Here is a 15,431-nt window from a genome sequence, read left to right as displayed (position 1 = left end):
AATTCCTGCACAACACTGATTCAACGTGTTCTTCTCTACAGAAACCAGACAGATGAAGAAGGAAAACAATTGAATGTTGCCCAGGCATTTACTGTAGCTGGCTCACTTCATGTGCTGGAGACACACACACACACACACACACACAAATATATAAAACATCAGCTGACATAGGGGACCGAAGCAGCCGTGATCTGACTTTGATGAAAAGAGAGCAGGCGACATGACAGCTGCCATATGGACTCATCTGACAGAAGGACCGAGGAAAGAGACGCAGATGTGTGTGTGTGTGTGTGTGTGTGTGTGTGTGTGTGTGTGTGTGTGTGTGTGTGTGTGTGTGTGTGTGTGGCCTGCAGCGTCAGTGATGGGAGTGGACGGGCATGACACTGTCAGGAAAAAATCTTTCAACCCTGGAATTAATGTTTCCTAGCTGCTGTGTATGAAAAGGTTAGCGTCCTTCTGCTGAGTCCTTCTGTCATACCACAGTATCAAACATGAAGGAGACAAGGAAGCAGAGGAAGCATGTTCATTTGTGTGGGGTATGGTCGCACACATGTAATACTTATTTTGCATTTAGGTAGCCTGCTGGGACGGATAAAGGTTGACATTATCAATCAACTAAATCAGCACATTCAATTATAAAACTGTTTCAACAATACATCTAGTACAAACAAAAAATGTTGAGGGGTAATGTTTAAGGTAATGTTAGGTTTCTCAGACATGATTAGGTATGGGACAATCATTCCATAATCAAAATATGCTTTCAACTTTTAATGAAAAAGTACTAAAGTATAACTATGAGGGTTTTGTATTTAAATAAAATCCTGTTAAGTCCCATCCCTTACACATGATTATCATGAACATCTGAAAGATTGGTCCAACAGTGACCTGCAATCATCCAAGCTGGATCCCTCAAAGCAAACAGAAAGAGAGATCAGTCCCTGGAGCAACAGCGCCGTCACTGACAGAAGCATCAAAGACAAAACACGCAACAAGACATCAGAGGCACATCCTGAAAAATGACAAAGGTAGAGAAAAGCTAAAAGTGGTGAATTACTGAGAGAGCTTTCCCTTCAGAAGCAGGAACATGATGAGTGTGAGTGCACGAGACACATATGAGAACAGGATGTTCTGATTCCGGGGTTCAGGAGTCGACGGGACTATTTCCTGAATCACAGCAACCTAAATAGCCCCGTCCCCTCTGCTGCCCGTGACAGCCTGGCTTCGCATCGACATGTCTCGACCCCCCCCCCCCACTGACAAACAGCTGAACTTCCACCGGCTTTCAAACGCAAAGATTGGATTCATCCAATATATGAAATAAACATAATAAATCCAGTACTCACAATCAGGTTTAAGACATGGGCTGGGCGATTAGACTTACACTTACATTAATAAATGTAGTGCTGCTCGCTAATGATTCATCACAAATTGAACAGCCAATACAAACTAGGGCTGCTCAATTAAATCGTATTTTAAATTACGATTTTGGCTTGCAACGATTATGAAAACATAATAGAAATAAAACGATTATTTATTCATTTTTAAATGTACATTTTTATTTTTATTGGTTTTTCAGTTGAATTATACTTAAAGTTCAGGGTAATCAACTGTTAAAAACATACTTTTCACATTTTTCGTTTCAATAAAAGGATGTTTTCAAAGTAAATGGATAATCGTTTTTAATAATCGGGATATCAATTATTGACCCAAATAATCGAGATGATGATTTTTGCTAGGGGTGCACCGAATGGGAAATTCTTGGCCGAAACCGATACCGAAAATAGGAAACAGTTGGCCGAAAACCGAATGCCGAAAGGCCGAAAATGATTAATAGAAATATATATATATATAATGTATACATTTTTTTACCAATGTTGTTCAGCTACCTGATTATGGAAATAGACATGATTATGGCAAAACTTAACTTAAATAATAATCACTATTATGGGTCCATAAAACATTTATTCAGCACTTTTGAATGCATACAGTACATTTATATATGTCATGTATTATTGCTAAAAAACATTATATCGCAGTCTTAGTGTCGCCAACTCGTTTCTAATATGCAAAGACAACAAATGCGTCTATGATGTATTTTCGATCAGACGAGATCTCTCCCCCGTCTGTGTGCGAGGGGGCGGGCAGTTTACACACACGCAGCTGCTACATGCAGCGGAGCACACTGCGGAGATGGCGGAGAGAACGCGCTCCGAGGTGTGGTTAAACTTTACCCGTCTCGATGTGGAGAATACTTGTTACCATAAGTGCAATAAGAGTTTAGCATGTAAGCACGAGCAATTTGTCTAAACATTTAGCAAAAGTGCACCGCATGCAGACGGAGGAATGCACCGGGTTCGACCGTCTTTCTAGCAGCTCTGTAGCTCCATCACGAGTAACGTTTCCACGTCAGGTGTTATGTATGCTAGCAGCAACACACGGAGTTAACTACATTATACAAACATGGGTTAATGATTAGAGGAAACTGAGTTATTTAGTTTGTTAAAATTTCAGCTATTCTGTTTACAGTCTGTCATCAGATTATTTAATACGATTTGTTAAAGGCTCAGGGCAATCTCGATGACAAAGGTCAATGTCCCCCCCCCCCCCCCCCCTGTGAGCCAGCCGCGAGCATGGTCGCCGCGTCTTTATTACGTCATCACAACACGTTAGGTTATAAACGTAAGCCTGTTCTGACATTCGGTGATATTTTTCGGCCGAAAGGGCCTTTTTAACCATTTTCGGCCGATAATTTTCGGTGGCCGAATATTCGGTGCATCCCTAATTTTTGCCATAATCGAGCAGCCCTAATACAAATACACAGAGCTAATAAAAACTCCAGATAATTAGATTGATAGAGAGAAATAGATACAGAGTAAACTTGAGATTACTATATTAAATGATGAGTGCATTCCTCTTCCTAAACAGGAAGTGAGGGCGAGTGTTGGACCGTTTTATTGCCCGTTTCTTTTATTCTGGGGCACACAATGAGGTAACACTATGACAACACTGTGCTACAGGAAGCCAAAGTAATGGTGTTTTTCTTTTATTATGACTGTTATTAGAGGATATTCCTGGCTGGGCATGTGGGTCAAACCCAATATAATAAGACATGAACAAACAACCTATATTTACGCCTCAGAACGTTTCTTATGTTTCCCGTTTACAAAATTGCAATACGATGGAAAGATAAACATATTAATCACAAAGGGGAATTGAAAGCCCACACACTAAGAAATAATTAAGCCCTTTATTATAACTTCATCATTAAAGTCCTGCCTGTCTCCTATATTAGGGTTGCACACTTTGTGAAAGTGAAATGATCATGATTGAGAAAGATATAACCATCATGGCATGATTTTTAAAGAGGATCTGAACCAGACGCTGCATTTGATTTAGTCTATAGTAAAGGGTTTGTAGGCAGAGCTTATCTATGCAGCGCTACAATACTTCTTCCATTCGAACACATATTTAGCCTTTAACAACCATTGTGCTTCCTGCCATTTGAATAATGCACTCCTCCACGCTGTGATTTGGCAGGAACCAGGATTCATTGTGCAGGCCTACTCTATACGTGTGCATTGTTTCTGGTTGACATGCCTGTGTGTTCTGCTGTGCTGTGTCCTGCTGAGCCCGGCCTGTGTGTCTCGCTGCGACTGCTTCACACATGTATGGATTTGACTTGCTGCCCATGTGCCTGCTGCTGCCTGCCTGCTGACACTTTCTGCACAATACTACGGCACACTACAGTATACCATGTGCCGGATGTACAAGGAGTACAATGCAGCTGAACATCACCATACGTACTGATGATGAACTCATTGCGATTGCTTCGACTGACATTGCAATTGTGCTATTGGAAATCACCATTTTAGAAAGGTTATTCAAAATATCATTGGAAAAATAAAATAAAGTGTGAATTTTAAAGAACTGTAACAAAATAATCATTTGTTTGTAAGTCAGTACAACACCATTTGTAGTGCAGGACTTCTCTGCAACATAAATATTGCCTTTACAAAATATTGCACTTCAACTGTATATAATAATAATAATTGTGCTTCCCTATAGTCTTGACACTTGAGTATTTGAGACATCAAATATGTAACTTTTTACTCCACCTGCTATTTGATGACTTTACTTACTTCCGACTGCCATTATCTGAGTAATTGTTCCACTGATAGACATGTTTCCTAATATTCATATTCAACTAGTTTGCGTGGAGAGTGGGTCGTTTGTTTCTTTTTTCACAAATGTATGTGACACGGCTGTCCATCATCAGCACACACTGAATCTGCTGTTCTCTACATTAGTTCATAGGAACTGCAGTGATCCCAAAGAATACTCTACATGGGTTACTTAAAGCACCGCGTGTTAGAAAACCTGCATGATATGAGTAATGCTTCAGAGTGATTCAAACATCCAGAGACGTGATGCCAGTCTGTCCACTCGCTGCCATATTGAGCTTCATCCATGAGGAACCTGACGACCTATAGTTCAGGAAGCGCACATGGAGCAGATAACCACGGGTTACAGAGCGACTGGATATGTGTGAACGCTTTCTGTAGGAGAACGAGCCTTTAGATCTTTGTGCCGCTTCAGAGTGCCGTAGAGATAATGGAAATATGATGTAATGCACACCTACCGCCAAAGAAAACACGCATTGAATCTCTGTAAGACGATTTCAGGGTCACCATCAGACGATTCCAAGTCAATCTTTTTTTATGCCGCTACCATGTTTACATGTTTACAGTATATGTTGTGGCTAGGAGATAATATTTATAATATTAAACTATCTTTGAAAGTCCTGCAAAGATATCATCATATCACTTTATCATTTCACAACCTTATGTCGCTATTTGATCATTATTAGGACACAAAATAAGCTTCTAAAGTTGTTTTAAACAAGAGGATATAATCAGAACAAGGAGAAATCATCTATTAGCAAACATCCGGTGCTTCCAGGGTCTCAAATGCTACTTTTCCCTTTTCAATAAATCTAAATGTCATTTATTTGGACTGTTGGTCAACCAGTGGATATCTTCTCTACAGCAAACATTCATCAACCAAAAATGACAGTGACAAGGTTATCCATACTGAATAACAATCGTTAGCTGCAGCCCTAAAAGAGTCTCTAAGATTGATTATTTAAAGCCTGATTATGCATACATGTGTCATTTCATGTTGTGTATTGATACTGCTACGAGCCTGTCTGGCTCTCCCTTGCAGGATGCAGCATCCCCCCCCCCCCCCCATTACACATGCACACTATTGCTCCCCCCTCCCTTCCTCCCTCTGTGGCAGTGCGTGGGCTTAAGGCTCTATCGGCACTGCATTGAAAAGAGATAAAGCATTAAATATAAGACGTTTGTTTTTGTTGTTTTTTGTTTTGTTATTGTCAGTCAATCCAAGTAGCTGGCGTACATTTGAACATCGTCTGTGTTGTGTTTTAATATGAATCTCCTCTCTCTTTCCTTAGCCCCCATTCTCAACCCTTCTCATCTGTATTCCCTCCCTCCGTCTCTGAAGCATGCTGGGAAATGTGCCAGTGCATAAGGGCATGCAGCAACAGTATGGCTCTGTATTCTAATATGGTCTGCGGCAAGCTGCTGTGAACCCTGCCCATAAAGGTCAACGCACTGCCCTGTTTACCCCCGGCTGACACACTGATGCACGGTGGTCAGATATAAAACTGGTTTGAAAATATGTAATCCATTAATGCAGCCTAGTTTTCAGATGATAGTGTGGAGTATTATGCGAGGCCCGAGCTTCCATTACCTCTCATCAGAACCACAATACATAATGTCGTAACGATTTCTTTCAGCCACAGTTGAGTAATCCGGTGTTTGGTGGCTTGAAGCATCATGACAGAGTTGAACTTAACATATTACATATGATCAAATACAAAAAGGTCATTCAGTTGGTTTAGGGTGATTTTTATATTTTAAAATAAGATTTAAGAATGAACGAAACCGACAATAATGAAACAATGCTAAATCAACCACTATCCTTTCCTGATTAACAATGCAAGTAAAGTTTCTCTATATAGACTACGAGTAAGCGATATGAACTTCATTACAGAGCAACTGTAGCTCATAAGACGTTGTTTTAAAGAGAGGACATTATGCTCACTCTCAGGTTCAGTTTTGTATTCTATGTCTCTACTGTGACATGTCTCCATGCTTTAATGTTCTTATACTACCTGAGCTGCAGCACCGGTTTCTTATTACTAATGAATACATCATTGACTTATCTCTAAATGCATCTTCATTTACACCGATTTTAACTCATTGTTGATCTTATTTATTTTTCTCTTTTTTGCTGCTGATTCTGATGTGACCTTGAGTGCCATGAAAGTAGAAAGTGAGATGTATAATGATGATTCATATTATTTGTTGTAAGTATACTACTGTACACAGATATTATGAAGTGTACCTTACTTACAGACATATGAACATGTCGAGTCTACAAATCCTTTCAATAAGTTAAACCCAAACAGGTTTTTTACTAAAGTACGTGACATGCACTTGAGTTTAATAAGATATTGTATTACTAATGTCTAATTAATTGATTTGTTGATCTACAGAAAATTGGCAATAAAGAAGTACAATGTTTTGTTTACTGTACTGCAAATGCTGTTGTGGATTTGTAAGGAATACAGTGTATCAATACATCAGCTGGTTCATTGTGATGTTCACGTTGGAGATCATCTAGGAAAAAAACCGCCTCGCAAAAGACCTGTGCGTCTGTGGAATGACGGTCACCATCGTCTACATTGGATCATTTTAAAGCTGCTTTGGATCGATTTGAGGAGTCCTTGAGTTTGGGAACACCCGACAAAAAGCCCTGAAGATGATGACTCATTCTTCCAAAGGCATCTCCACAGTGGGATGGGATTCCTTCGAGTGTACTTAAACTCTCATGACTAGAACGCCCTCGACAAAAAGAAACACTTAGTTGTTACATCATGGTACCCAACATCAGATTCTTCTATTTGCATTATTAAACCTGTAACGTAGCAACGAGCATAGCAACGTGGGACAGTTTGGTAAGTTTAATGAATTCCCTTCTCTCTAGTCCAACTGGCTTATTTCTACATCTCCCAACGTAACATCCTGTCCCAGTTCCAGAAGACAGACACCATTAAAAAAACATTATCTAACATCAAGGGACTAAGTGACAGTATTTAATGTGACCCGAGAAGGACACCAACACAAAGGGAGATTTCTTTACAGGACTTGTCCAAACCAAAACAGCAGAGGCTGGGATAACCTGTCTTTCAATACCTTAATGGCTCCTACATTCAATAACACAACTACATAACCTTCTGTTAAACTCTGCTGCAAAACACTTGTGTTTTCATGGCTTTCTAAAATGACTTCATCACGGGTTTCTCAAAGCCAGACTACTTTTACAGGATAAATAGTACATCTGGAAAGTAAAATCAATATGGTGTGTTTAAGTATTTAGTCAGTTCCTCATTTATTGCCATTTCTTCATTCTGACTCTTCCTCCAACCCAACAAAAATACTAATAAATAGGACATGATAAAAGCAGATATAAAAAAGGTACATGGGAGTACTGGCAACAATACAAGAGCTCACAAAGACTTGGAAAGCGTGAGTGACGCCACGTTTCTCAAGAAAAATGGGAATTCTTCCTCACCTGAAACAATGTTACACTGCAATACAATCCAAGTCAGTATGTGACCCAAACGGGCAGAAATAATGTGCAAACATGTTCACAATAAAAGTTAAATGATGTTATGCACCTATGCAAATATGAAGAATAAAGGTGTGTACATATCAATAATGAAGAATTTAATCTATGCAAGCGATATGTAAATGTTGTTATTGATTGATTCATGCACTCAAGTTTATTACACCGTATGCTCTCATCATAACTGTGAAGCGGATAGTTACAGCCACTGTGAATGTCGACAACAATTGTGAGATATCACACAGATGTATTTGCTGTTGGTCCGCCTGCGAAGAAACTCTGAATATTTCTTTCAAAGATTATTAACTGTATAATTAGCCAATCTGATCTAAGCGATAATTATTCGGCTTCACACGGAAACAGCGGTGTAATTTTTCTTATGGTGACAGCTGGAGAAGGCGTAAATAAAACCTAATTATTCTGCTGTTATGTATGTGCAGCAGTGGGATGTGGAAGGTGGTTAATCTGGCCTGGAGGGGGGGGGGGGGCTAACAGAGCTGCACCTCGCTCACAGCCAAACGCGAGGTGTTGGTCCAGCTTTTTCAGCCCTCGACACGCCACTCGTTCACAACTCCAGGCCTGAGAGCGATGACTAACGCTGGGTAAATACTTTGGGTTTGATCAGAGGCACTTGGTGGCCGTTCTGCTGTGACAGTGACACTGGCAAGCAGAATAGTCGAAACAAGTCAACAAACAATGTTTGTGAAAACAGCCCCTTCTGCCAAGAGTCTTCCCAGGAAAAGGAAATGATAATATCAGACAGACATGGATATCATTTAGGAGTAACACCGTGTGCGAGTGTGTTAGCTTTGGATTAAATGAGCTATTACTACAAGTAGTACTGCAGGCTACTATTGATATTGGATTTAACACTGCTTGTGTTTGCCACTAAATGCTTTTAAATGTAAGTTCTAATTAAATCTAGCATCAAGACACTGTGTTGAAGAAAAAAGAAAAAAAAGTTTAACAAAAGTCATACACTATCCTAAATCATTTTAAACAAGGTAGATATCTACGATAAACCAACAAATGTAATCGGTTATGCAACTTAAAAGAGTAAATATCCCAATATTGCATTAATAAATTAATAAGGGCATAGAAAGACCTATCCGTCTTCTCATTTGTTTGCTTATTAATAAATATATAAGACTTACTCCAGATGTTGGAGTAATGGTGTGTGTTTTACTATCATTGGTTGGCTGAATTCGTGGTTATACATGTTGTGGCTTTTAAGTTGATTTATTTGAGGCTATTTATTAGAGACACATTTTATTAGTCTTATTTATTTGTTAAAGTCCTACATTTCTTCCAATATCACAACTCTAGAGAAAAAAATTGGAGGCAGGATATAGCAACAAATAAATAAACAAATACATTCTGGGAGAGGATGTGGCTGTTGTGGAGGACTACAAGCACCTGGGAGTGCACTTAGACAATGGGCTGAACTGGAGGATCAACACTGACGCTGTGTACAAGAAGGGGACGAGCCGACTCTATTTTCTGAGGAAGCCGAGATCCTTCCACGTGTGCAGCAAGATGCTGGAGATCTTCTACCAGTCTGTTGTGGCCAGTGCACTCTTCTTTGCTGCAGTCTGCTGGGGGGGGGGGGGGCAGCATCAGAGCTGGCGACATCAGCAGAATCAATAAACTGATCAGGAAAGCTGGGTCTGTCATCGGCATCAAGCTGGACCCCTTTGAAGCTGTGGTGGAGAGGAGGACACTGAACAGGCTGTTGTCCATCATGGATAACCCCACCCCCCTCTCAACCCGCAGCTGGACAGACAGATAACCCAACCCCACCCCCCTCTCCACCTGCAGCTGGACAGACAGATAACCCCCCTCTCCACCTGCAGCTGGACAGACAGATAACCCCACCCCCCATCTCCACCTGCAGCTGGACAGACAGATAACCCCACCCCCCATCTCCACCTGCAGCTGGACAGACAGATAACCCCACCCCCCCATCTCCACCTGCAGCTGGACAGACAGATAACCCCACCTCCCCCCTCTCCACCTGCAGCTGGACAGACAGATAACCCCACCCCCCCCATCTCCACCTGCAGCTGGACAGACAGATAACCCCACCTCCCCCCTCTCCACCTGCAGCTGGACAGACAGATAACCCCACCCCCCATCTCCACCTGCAGCTGGACAGTCAGCGGAGCTCCTTCTCCAACAGACTGCTGACCCTCCGCTGTCACAAGGACCGATACAGGAAAACATTCCTGCCCACTGCAAAAACTCTGTACAACAAATCACCTCTGGCTGGAAGAGAACTCTCTGCTACATAGCTTCTCTTGGAATAAAATCACACTGCACATTTATATAATCTGTTCTATATTTAAATATTCCATCGGTCATATATTTATGTATACATAATACCTTGTTAATTCGCTAATTTCTTGTTTATTTCTAGTCTTTGAATTTGTACAATGCCATGTCTTTTTTATGCTGCTACAACGCAAACATTTCCCAAATCAATAAAGTACTATCTTATATGTTGGTTTAAATGTTTTAAATGTACTACTTTATATTCAATTTTATATAGAAACATGGATTATGTTTTCATCACAATGTTCCTGTAAAGTGCTTATAGATCAAATAACCTGACAGTAAATGATATTAAACAAATACAAGTACATTATCGCATTGATGAAATATATTATAACATGACTTTAATGGCCTGCTGATAGACCAAGGTGTACTAAAGCTATATGTTCTCATTTCCCCAAACCAAAAAAGATGTCAATACGTTTTTTAAAGACTACGTATAAAAAAAAAGAAGTATATGACTTATATAAATAACTAATACATACAAAACTTCATGGAGGCTTCATATGGTGTATAATACTACTACAGAATTAAGCTCATTGTGGGTTTAAGTGTGTGTGCTTTTAGTGTTATGAGCACAATAAGTAGCTTGATAGATATCTTAAGCGGATTGTATCGGTACGACATCTATACCTCTTGCCAGTTTAATAATACTTGGCTAGTGATTATAAAGACGGAAAATGTATCGTTTGATATGTATAAGTAAATCATCTGATAAATGAGGTTGACTGTCCACCCCTTTAGTGGAAATGTACTAGCTGATACCAATACATTTCATGATTCTACATGCCAAATTGATATCTTGTTAATAAAATAAATAAATATTTCACAACAATACTTGCTGTGAAAGACTATTTATTTTCTGGGTTGTTGCATAAAACTACATTTAAGAGGAAAGCATTTGAACCATAATAATAACGTTATAATTGATCTTTTCCCAATTCTCATTCCTACTGAAGAGAGATTTACCTTGATGGAACTATGCTCCAATAACAGTAGGTGTTACTTGTATTCAGGCAGGCATGACTAACATCTCATTTGAACTATTTCTGCTTCTGATTTCCCGACTGATTTGATTTTCACAGTAGAATGATCAGGGAAAAACAGGGTGCGCAGCCAGGGGAACATCTCAGTTTGACAAATGTTCCTCCCGCCAGGCGCCATGGCTCAGGAATGACGGTACAGACACATTTCAGAATGTTGACAACGACTCATCATAGACGCCCATATTTACTATAATGGAGACATTTTGTCTTCCTAAACAATATACATCCACATATTCTAAAGCTGTGGGATATATTTCTATATAAACGGCTAGTTTCCATTCAGCAGGAGGGTCATTTGTAATTACTAGAGTTACTTCAATTCCAGGCAGTGAACATCTATGTTCTAGTCTATGCATAAGACATGTGGTTGACTCTAAATAGCTTGCTGTCCAGCCATGCAAGCTCTGAATTTGCTTCTAATTGTCCATATTCCCAGCTGACATGGTAACAAACAGGTCAGCCATGGCACCATGGAAAAACCACCAATAAAATATGTCCACTAGATGACAAATGGGTTAAAGATGTAGTTATTGAATGCCTATCATGTCACTCTTTAAATAAGGTACTTTTAAGAGAGCATCCTCTTAAAGACTCTGGATCTGGCTTTGTCCGCCCCTGTAAAAAGACACATTACATTCCTCTGACATCAACAATGCAGTGGGGGAGTTCCAGGAAGAGGAGTCATTGTACAATACAAACACAAATGTGTCTGTTCCTCAAGGTTGTTTGTGTTTTGTTCGAATATTGCCAGTTTGTACCCACGTCCCCGGTGATGACGTGAGCACCCGAGTCTCTCTCAAGCTGCCGGTAGAACCCCACAACATCCGGGGGCCGTCGTGGCCGTTTGTCTACGTACACAGCCCGTTTGAAGCTCGTTCTCTAGGGTGCACTGAAAGCCTGACCACCACCGATCAGATTAATCACCGCTGACTCATAAAACAACCATGATGGATGGCCGAGCTGCAGACGATACACCTCCTCTACCACATCGGGAATGGGGCCCGGCAACCGTAAGTGGAGTCACCAATCATGCAACAATGGACCTTTACTTTAGGTATTCGACTACACTTCCTTTAAAAGAAACCTAAAGGAGGTACATTTCACCCAAAATAAACACCAGTGTAGGATCCCTTGATGGGGAACAACCCCCATCTGATACTCACTCTTATACAATCCACCTGTGATGTGCAACGCCTTTGTCCTCAACTTGTACCTTCTTCCACTTCAGTCAGTGATTCCCTGTTTTTTCCCACAATGCTTTACTACAGCCCCCAGAGAGTGGGCGTGAACCTGTTCATTTCACTCAAAGGTAGGCGTTCACAGAAATACAAACAGCTTGAAAGTGTGATCGTACAGCTGTGGAGTTACACGCATCTATAATCGCAGTGATGCCCCTCACTCTGCACTGCAGTCTGGCGTATAGAAGCTACTGTGGGAGGACCGAGTGGCCCCTCTTCCCCTTTTGGAGAGGATTTCTCACCCGTGTGTTCATGTGAAATGTTGGTGGTGAAAGAGCTGCTTTTAGATTTAGAGAAATGCACGTAGAAATCCTGCATTAATGTTTGATGATGAGTTCAATAAATCAGAGGATATCAATCCGTAACAACCCCGAAAACCGATTAAGTCATCCATCAGGACAAAGTGAAAAGTATTAATTGGTTTCAGTCTCTTTTGTGCAGATTTGCTGCCTTTTTCTGTTTCATATCACTGCAAGTTAGAAATAAAGGTTTCTGGCTGTTGATTGAACAATTTAAAAAAGGCAATTTGAAGAGCTTTTTTAAGCATTTTCCAAATGTTTCGGACTTAATAACGTCTACATTTATCACAAACTAAATACCTACATCAATCAATTATATAAAAATGTCATCTATATTTCTGGTTCATCTCAATATTTTTGAGTTTTGTTTTCTCCTTGTGGGACAAAACAAGTAGAATCCAGACATTACCCAGGCCTTTTTGGAATGTGAGAGGGCTATTTTTAGTTTTACAGATTTTAAAGTGTTTCCCGGCTGGATTTTAATGTTAAAATTTAAATTAGTCACTTTGCTGCAAGTGAGATATCACACCAGAATGTTTTATGTTGCCAAACGGGCTGATACTGTACGCGTTTGAATTATGGAGGATGGGAAGCACTTCCTCACTTTAGTAATCTGATGAGGCAGGTGTGTGCAGCTCTAAAAACCCTGGTTAAAACACATCCTCAACCACACATGTCCCTGCAACTGTATGCAAGGTGATATCATCCACAAACACGCACCTACACAGACGCCTACCTGCACGCATGCATGCCCAAACACACACAGTAAGTTAGATAAGGCTAGCCTAAGCACCTGTAAGCCCATGAGGATGCAGTGCAGAGGGGAGCAGTTAGTTTGCAGTGTGTCTCTGCATTAGCATTCATGAGGCAATTATGCTCACATTGCAGCCAGTCAAGGCACTCATCTGTGCGTGTCTGTTTGTGCAAGTGTGTGATCCATCTTTTACTTCATGACTCTAATGTAGCAACACACAAACACATGAATGCAAAATTACAACCACCCATTGTTTTAAGCTGCTATGTGACTACATGTATGGTTGATGCTGCATTCATGGGATCACAGTGAGACAAAAAAGGGAGGGTTTTGTTGCATTATGCCGAGGCGTAACTGTATTGTACGCATATGGCTGCAGATGAGACAGCCTCATGATAATAAAACCCGTTTCTTGTCTAACACACTGCAGCACCACAACACCGAAGAAATGAAGGCAGCAAAACCTGTTTTTTCTTTTAAGCAGGGGCTCCACAGAGAGGATGCTGATCCTATAGATGCGGCACCCGTCACCATTCCCCCTTTTGAAAGAAACAAAACGGTGTCTCGTATGAAGTGAACTAAAATCCAGAGGAGACAACCGTTTTTCCCACCTCAATAAATCAATGGAGGCTCAACAATAAAGCGCAAACATTGCAGTGCCACACATGCGCCCTGGCAGTGAAAATGTGGCATCATTTATGCCTTTTAAGTTACCATTATCAGTCAGGTATGACAATAAAAAGCATGGTGTCGACTGTGGCTGTAAATACGACACTCACAGACCCCCTTTTTCCCCCGAAACAAATGACTGTGTTTGAAGTTACGCACGGTTAAAAACATGATATCACTTCAATGTCTACGTCTCTCTTCAACAAGCAGAGCACATAAAGGTTGTTTTACCTGCTTTCTTCTTCGCCGTCTTCGCTATTGTGAATCCTGGTTTGTGAAAGGAAATGTGTCACCTACATTTTTCATTGTAATTCCCAGGACTGGAAGAGGAAAATTGATTAGCCGCAGTGAAGCCTCGCTCACCGTTCCCCTCCAGTACAAAAAAATAACACAAAGATAGCGTATAAAACCGGTGAGAGGACGTTTTTAAAAAAAAATATCTTTCGAGAATAGTCACGTTATTTCAGTTTTATCGTTGCGGTGAATGTCTGTGATGCTCAAAGGCTCCACGTTGATGTTGCTCCCTCCGCCTCTCCGACAGAAACTGCTCGCACAGGTCCGCTATGCTCCGTGGCCAAGTCATTGATTGGACAATATGGCACTAGCCCACGTTGGCATTCCTCAAGTACTGGAAATTATCAACCAATCCTGGACCAGGAGAGTTTAAGTCGTCCGGCCGTTCTGATTGGCTGAGTCGCGCTCGAAACCGTTGGTAATTTCTGATACACCTGTTACTTCTGACAAGTGTAAATATTAATGCGCTGACCGTAAGTGCAGCTAAATATTAATGCAGAACAAAACATGTTCGTCTTTATTGTTTGCTAAGTAACTTTATTGCTGATATTGCACATAGTTTCATATGTGATTGAACATATGGTTTTAGAATATATTTGGAGTCTTGTTAAAAACACCCAACTGTCTTGCTATGCAAACCCGGTGGTTTAGCTAGATAGGGCTACACATCATCTTGTATCACTTTTTTTGTTCAGTTTGATGTTCAATTTGTTAGATATAAGAATTTGGGAAATATTTTCAATACGTTGTTTTAATAATTGAATAAGTACGTTTTTTAGCAGGAGACCTGAAAGCAGCAAAAAGACAAAACTGAGTCTTTAATTTATCGGAAGATATATAACGTTATGGCTACAGCTATATGCTAATTTAAATAATTAAATAGTCCCTTTGAAAAACTGGGTATAAAAGGGATACTCTTTCTGGAAAAGAAAATACTGTATGTGTTGTTTGTTGTTGTAATTAGCGTATAAGCAGGGGTGGATCTAGAAAAATATTCATGGGGTGGCAAGAGGGTGGCAGGAGATTTTGAGGGGTGGCATCCCCTGGCAGAAGTATTATGCTGATTTAATCGCAGTCATATCAATCA

The 15,431-nt window shown here is 40.5% G+C and overlaps 1 protein-coding gene across 4 annotated transcripts in view; it reads right to left on the bottom strand.

Moving 5' to 3' along the window:
- The window catches only part of shisa7b (shisa family member 7), a 39,966-nt gene extending 25,348 nt beyond the window's left edge, over window positions 1-14,618 (bottom strand). For 3 of the 4 annotated variants that reach the window (XM_034199720.1, XM_034199722.1, XM_034199723.1), the window contains exon 1: window positions 14,282-14,618. The gene's annotated coding sequence lies outside the window, so the exon portion shown is untranslated. Of the gene's footprint in view, window positions 1-13,845; window positions 13,921-14,281 lie in introns of all 4 variants that reach the window. The other variant, XM_034199721.1, reaches the window with a different exon arrangement.
- Between the last annotated feature and the right edge of the window lie 813 nt (window positions 14,619-15,431).

Source organism: Gymnodraco acuticeps, unplaced genomic scaffold, assembly GCF_902827175.1.
Source record: "Gymnodraco acuticeps unplaced genomic scaffold, fGymAcu1.1, whole genome shotgun sequence".
Classification (NCBI taxonomy): domain Eukaryota; kingdom Metazoa; phylum Chordata; class Actinopteri; order Perciformes; family Bathydraconidae; genus Gymnodraco; species Gymnodraco acuticeps.
Note: the sequence above shows the minus strand (reverse complement) of the source record. Positions and strands in the feature narration are given on the sequence as shown.